At 42.0% G+C, this 7,176-nt stretch overlaps 1 non-coding gene across 1 annotated transcript; it reads left to right on the top strand.

The window, feature by feature from the left end:
* The first annotated feature begins 5,104 nt into the window (after window positions 1-5,104).
* LOC105097862 (uncharacterized) lies at window positions 5,105-6,910 on the top strand. The gene is made up of 3 exons (XR_004141809.2): window positions 5,105-5,239; window positions 5,866-6,014; window positions 6,665-6,910. It is a non-coding gene; the product is annotated as an uncharacterized LOC105097862 (transcript).
* Window positions 6,911-7,176: the final 266 nt, after the last annotated feature.

Genomic DNA, 7,176 nt, shown 5'->3' with positions numbered 1-7,176 from the left:
AAATCTTTTTCTCCCCAAAAGCTCAGCTCTACAAAAAGAAAGCCTGTGTTTTCAGAACTATTCTGTAGGGTTGAGCCAGGATGGAGGAGTAGAGAGGCTCACAGCTTGTCCTCTCCCACAAATACACCAAGAATGACATCTACAAGCCCACTGAATCGCAGAACACTTACTGAACTCTGGCAGAGTGGCTCTCGGTTAGAAATACAGGAGGATTCTCACAAAATCCGCTGACGCACTCCAACCCTGCCTGCTACACACCACAGCTCAGAAATGGGTCCAGAAACCCCTACTCCAGCAACAGGGGGAGCAGACCAGGCCCCTGTCAAGGCTGTGACAACTACAGAACAAAAAAAGAAGGCCCAGATCAGCAACAACAAGCCCTGATCACCATAACTCCAACCACACCCCCAATCAAAGGGATACCAGCCAGCACACACGGAAGGGAGGCGTGGCAACCAGCCATGCTAAGAACAGCCCTCGCAACAAAACTATTAGATGCACACAGTCTACACCCGAACGCTCCCACTTTAAATAAAAACAAACAAAAATTAAAACAGCCCTTCAAGACCACAGCAGATAACTGATCCTCTTAAATCCACAGAGCCAGAGAAACGTAAGTAAAATGAAGAAGCAGAGGAACTTACTCCCAATGAAAAGAACAAGAGAAGTCCCCTAAGAACGATCAATGAAACAGAACTCAATGGTCTACCAGATCATGGCTTCAAAAAGGGAATGATCAACACACTGAAGGAACTAAGAGACACTGTCAGTAGAGACCGAGAATACTGTAAAAAGGAAATTGAAACTATAAGGAAGAGCCAATTAAAAACAGAAAACTCAATTGCTGAGAACAATTATGTAGAGTCTGAAGAAAAACCCACTGAGGCACTCGAACGACTTGTTTCTCTAAGCTGTGTCCACCCTCCCCCAAGGGCAGCGAGTCTCCACTTCTAATTGTCTGCTTGCAACAGAGGGGAATGGGAGTGAGTATAAGAAATTGGAGAGGGAGGGAAGACACCTTGTAAATTCCTCACAACGTTGTCTGTTACACTCTGAAAGTAATGCAGAAAGGCAACAGGCCCACAGGTGTTAGGAACACATCTTTGGCCAGATCTGTGCCGTTTGACTTTGCAAGTTTGATCATCTCTGACCTAAGTCTCATGATCCATAACAAAATCTCTTGGTGTCTATCTTCAGCTTTTCATGACACAAGACAAAAGATGCAACACAAACAAGGTGTGGGACTTGGGGGCTGAGCATGCATTTAGGTGTTTGAAGGATTTGGCAGGAATGGGAAATGAGGACGAAATTCCAGGAAAAATGGATCCTAGGAAATTCAGGAGTCTAAACACAGAGGCTGCTATCACCTTATATAGTCTTGTGTGCCATCCTGGGAAAAAAAAAAAAAAAGAATAAAACTTCAATGGATGCAGGGGTGACGGTTGGGTTTTGCGGACTGAGGACATCTAGGAATTCCCAAGGTCTAGACTCAATCTTCTCCCTTAATTTTTTATATGCACCCAATGGCTGCTGCAGACATCAGGCCCCTTCAAATGGTAATATGTCATGAGAACTGGCCAAAGCCCCAAATTTGTGATGGTGATTCGAGCACTAGAAATCAGCTTTTTATAGGGACATCATTTTGTTTTGTTTTTTTTCACAAAGAAATAAAGGTTTTTATTAGGTAGGTGAAGTGTCCTTCATTTCCATGTGCATAAAAAAGCATTTTGGGGAGTTTTTCTAGAAGCCCACCAGTGGAGACATCACATCTAGGGGGCTGGGGCGGGCTTAAAGCGTTGGCAGGGTGTGACTTTTTTTGAGTCTCACTTTTCATCATTTGGGACACAGGGACGCAATGAAAGCAACCCCACCCACAGGCTTGTGCGCTTTCAGTGTGATGATGTGTGTTAAAATACAGGACCTGCCACGCAATCACGTGCTTAATAAAGGTCCCGTGTTCGCGTGATTACTGAGAAGAGTCCTTCCTGGACAAGCCTGCAGTGTCTGTTATTGAAATGTCTACCTCAGCAAGACTATTGTTACAGGCCATAATTATCCTTTACTTTGGAAAGGATAATTATCCTATCCTTTGGAAACTCCAACAAACAGGTTACACTGTGTTAGAGAATTTCTGCTAATTAAGTTTCTTCACATAACTCTTTGTCTTATATTCCCAATTGGGATACATCCCAAGGGGAGGATGAGAATATACAGTTTGAAATAATCCATTAAGAATTTAATCTGGGGAAGTGAGACTAAAAATGTCCTAGATCAGCGTGTGAGACATCCACGTCTCTTTCCCTGTGGGGAGGAGGTGTCAGTTGTATAGCCTTTTTCTTCCCCTTTCAGTTTTATTGAGATGTAATTGACATACAGCACTGTATAAATTTAAAGTATATAAAATAATGGATTTGACTTATATATATATCATGAAATGGTTACAGTAGGTGTAGTGAACATCCATTATTATCTTATTTACGTACAACATTAAAGAAATAGAAAAAAAATTTTTCCTTGTGATTCGAACTCTTAAGATGTACTCTTTTAACAGCTTTCATTTATAACTTACAGCAGTGTTAATTATCTTTATCGTGTTGTACATTACACCCTTTACAGGACTTACTTAACTTATACCAGAAAGTTTGTACCTTTTGACTACCTTCACCTAATCCCTCCTCCCCCACCTCTGCCTCTGGTAACCACAAGTCTGATCTCTTTTTCTATGAATTTGTTTGTGTGTTTTTTTAAATTGAAGTATAGTCAGTTACAATGTGTCAGTTTCCGGTGTACAGCATAATGTTTCAATCATACATATACATACATACATTCATTTTCATATTCTTTTTTCATTATAGGTTAGTACAAGATATTGAAAATAGTCCTGGTGCTATACAGAAGAAATTTTTTTTAATCTAATTTATATATAGTAGTTAATATTTGCGAATCTTGAACCTCCGATTATCCATTTCCACCCCCTTTCCCCCTAGTAACCATAAATTTGTTTACTATGTCTGAGTTTATTTCTGTTTTGTAGATAAGTTCATTAGTGTCTTCTTTTTTTCTTTTTTTTTTTTTAAGGTTCCACATATGAGAGATATCATATGGTATTTTTCATTCTCTTTCTGGTTTACTTCACTTAGAATAACGATCTCCATCCATGTTGCTGCAATTGGCATTATTTTATTCTTTTTTATGGCTGAGTAGTATAAATATATTGTATAAATATACCACAGCTTCTTTATCCAGTCATCTGTCGATGGACATTTAGGTTGTTTCCATGTCTTGGCTATTGTATTTAGTGCTGCTATGAATATTGGGGTGCATGTGTTGTTTGTTTTTGAAGCATTAATAATTGACCTACCACATTATGTTAGTTCCTGGTGAGTCAATATTTCTGTACATTTCAAAATGATCCCAGCTGAATTATATATATACATATATATTTATAAACCACACTTTCTTTATCTATTCATCTAATCAGATATACAAGTACAGGAGGCTCAGAGGGTCCCAAACAGGAAGAACCCAAACAGACCCACACCAAGACATATCATAATCAAGATGGCCAGAGTCAAGGATAAAGAAATGATCCTAAAGGCAGCAAGAGAAAAACAAAGAGTGAGTTACAAGGGAACCCCCATAAGGCTCTCAGCTGATTTCTCTACACAAACACTACAGGCCAGAAGGGAGTGGCAAGATATATCCAAAGTCCTGAATGAAGAAAAGATGCAGCCTAGGATACTCTATCCAGCAAGGCTATCCTTTAGAATAGAAGGAGAGACAAAGAATTTCAAAGACAAGCAAAAACTAAAAGAGTTTAGCAACACTAAACCCATGCTAAAAGAAATATTGACAGGTCTACTCTAAGTAGAAAAGAAGCAGGATGCTACAAAAATGAGAAACTCATAACTGGAAAGGAGATAACTGCCATGAATTACAAAAAGAATAAACACAAAATTGTAAAAGAAGACATCTAAATCATTAAGAGTGGGAGAGGGAAGCAAGGAAAGCCACTGTGGTGAACAGTATGGAGATTCCTCAAAAGACTAGGAATAGACTTACCATAGGACCCAGGAATCCCACTCTTGGGCATATATACAGAAGGAACCCTACTTCAAAATGATACCTGCACCCCAATGTTCATAGCACCACTATTTACAATAGCCAAGACATGGAAACAGCCTAAATGTCCATCAACAGATGACTGAATAAAAAAGATGTGGTATATTTATACGATGGAATACTATTCAGCCACAAAAACTGACAACATAATGCCATTTGCAGCAACATGGATGTTCCTGGAGAATGTCATTCTAAGTGATGTAAGCCAGAAAGAGAAAGAAAAATATGAGATTGCTCATATGATGACTCTAAAACAAAACAAAACATAAATATAGAACGGAAACAGACTCATAGACATGGAATAAAAACTTGTGGTTGCCAAGGGGGCGGGGGGCGGGAAGGGACAGACTGGGATTTTAAAATGAAGAATAGATAAACAAGATTATACTGTATAGCACAGGGAAATATACAAGATCTTGTGGTAGCTCACAGCGAAAAAAAAATGTGACAATGAATATATGTATGTTCACGTATAACTGAAAAATTGTGCTCTATACTGGAATTTGACACAACATTGTAAAATGACTATTACTCAATAAAAAATGTAAAAACAAAACAAAAAAATTGTTCTACCACATTATGTTAGTTCCTGGTGATTCAATATTTCTGTACATTTCAAAATGACCCCAGCTGCATTATATACATACATATATATTTATAAACCACACTTTCTTTATCTATTCATCTACTGATGGGCATCTTGGTTTCTTGGCAGATATGAAATGTACAGTATGGGGAATATAGTTAATAATTATGTAATATCTTTGTATGGTGCCAGATGACAACTAGGCTAACAAGTGTTCCTGCGCTCTCCAGCTTGGCATGTGCATTTCCAAGAAAAGCCATACCCTCTTTAGAGAGAAACCAGTTGTGAAATAGAACAAAGAAACTAGAACATCTTGGGGCACTCCCTAGAGAGCTTATATTTTTATCCTCTTCCTGCTGTACTGCCTCCCGCCCCACCCTCTTTTCTGGTGGCGCTGAGTATAAGTTGGAACTGGGCTCTGTCTGCCCATCACATCAAAGGCCAACATGAAGACAGGCACTATTTTTGTTCTGGTGGCTTTCATCATGGTGGGGATGGAGGTGGCCTGCGCTCAGAGACCTCCTCTTCGAGGTGAGGACGTTGAGAGGACACTATCTGAGGGCAGAGAAGGCTCAGAGCCCAGCGTTAGACCTGGGGATGGTTTGGCACAGAAACAGCAATGTAGCTACTGCAGAGTGGAGGTTTGGCATTGATCAGACTCATTGCATTTGATCTAAATGAGATGTCACCCTGCATTTCCCATTCTCCTTATCAGATTGGGTTGAGTCTGGTTAGGAGTTGGGGATAAAGGGTGAGGATTTTCTCCAGTGCCCTGGATGTGAGACTCCAAAGGGGAGTGGCTCCGGGACGAGCACAGGGTATGTGTGAGGGAGGGACACGGCTGTCTGTGAGCGAAGGTTTTCTAATATTTTCTTATAAGGTGAAAATGAGAGGGTGTGACAGTGCAGGTTTAGTGTCTTCTGAGGCTCTGCAGCTTTTGGAGCAGGGAGAATGCTCTCCTAAGGCCCAGACTGTGGGCATAAGAGTGAGAGTGGAGCCATCAAGGCTGAGGGAGGACTCCAGAGTTCAGAGCCCGACGGAAGCAATAGAAGAGGCGGGGGTCCTGCCAGCGCCGAGGGCTTCGGACATCCAGCGTTAGCTCTCACGCCTGTTTTGGCGACCGTATCAGACTCCACAAAAACCATTGTACGTTTCAGGACGACAGAGACCTGGAGTCTGCCCAGAAGTGCCCAAAGGGATGGCTGGGATTTGTGCTGAAATGTGCTCAGGGGATGAATCTTGTCCCAAAGGAATGAAATGCTGCAGCAATGGGTGTGGTCATGTCTGCAAACTTCCTGTCCCCAAAGTGAGTATAAATCAGCCAAACCTGGCCAAGGGTGCAGTCAGCTCCCCAGTGGACTTTGCTGGGCAGACGGCTGCTCACATGGCACTGCACTCAAAGGGGCTTAACTCTTCCTGGAAAACGGGTCTTCCTGGGAGGAAGAGGGAAAGGAAAGAGAACCCCAAGTGATGAGTATCTCCTGTGTCAGGCAGGCATTGTGCTGGAATTGAGATAAAAAGGCAAACACAGCCAGGTGAGGGAGACACAGCTGGGTAAATAATTACAACCTAGTGTGATAAGTGCTTTGTACAGATTTCTCCTAAATTCAGGGTTGGGGTGGGGGTGGCAAAGGGAGGCGTTACTGGTTTTGCCTGCAGGGAGAAGGACTGGGAAACATGTCAGAGAGTAGAGAACACTTAAAGGAGAGCGTAAAGGATGCATAAAGTTTGCTGGAGGAAGGAAGGGAGAGCAGTTCAGATGGTGGGAGGAACATGGGCCCTGCACTGGAGACGGGGAAGTGACTGTAGTCAGTAGAGGTTCCAGCATCTCAGGAAGGTTGGTGGAGGATCAGCCATGCCAGAGTCCAAAGAGGAATGAGCTGCCCACTGAAGAGTTTGGTAAACTTATGGAGGTTTCTAAGTGGAGGAAACATCATGTTCAAATCTCTATTTCAGAAGGGTGGCTCTGGTGACTATGTGAAAGGTGGACCAGACGTTTACTGAGCGTGCCTGGAGACCAGCCCCAGAAGATTTTTTGTGAGTCAGTAAATCCGATGCTTGGCACAACAGTCAGACTCTTCTATATCCATTCCTGGCTATTTCCTGCCCCTGAAATTGCAGCCTTGGAAGATGAAGCTCTAAAATGGTGGAATGGCTACTTTCTAAAAAGCTTGTTTCCAAAATAAACTCTCTGTGGCATTATTGGGGCGGTGTCATTCTTTCCACTTCGGCATTCCGGTGGACCCTCTGTGGACTAGCAGGACCATATGTGTGCACTGCAGTGAGCCCATGAGTAGGCGGTACCCAGGATACCAACAGCAGAGGCAAAGTCCTCTCAGCTAGTTCCTTTCCTCCTTTCATGTCTGTGTTTCCCGACAGGGCAGAAGGCACAAGAATATTTTCTCAAGCATTCTGTCAATATGATTGTGGTCAAGCAAAAAAAAAAAAAAAAAAAAAAAAAAAAAAAA

This window comes from Camelus dromedarius, chromosome 16, assembly GCF_036321535.1.
Source record: "Camelus dromedarius isolate mCamDro1 chromosome 16, mCamDro1.pat, whole genome shotgun sequence".
Taxonomy (NCBI): domain Eukaryota; kingdom Metazoa; phylum Chordata; class Mammalia; order Artiodactyla; family Camelidae; genus Camelus; species Camelus dromedarius.
This window is presented reverse-complemented; position numbering and strand designations above follow the sequence as displayed.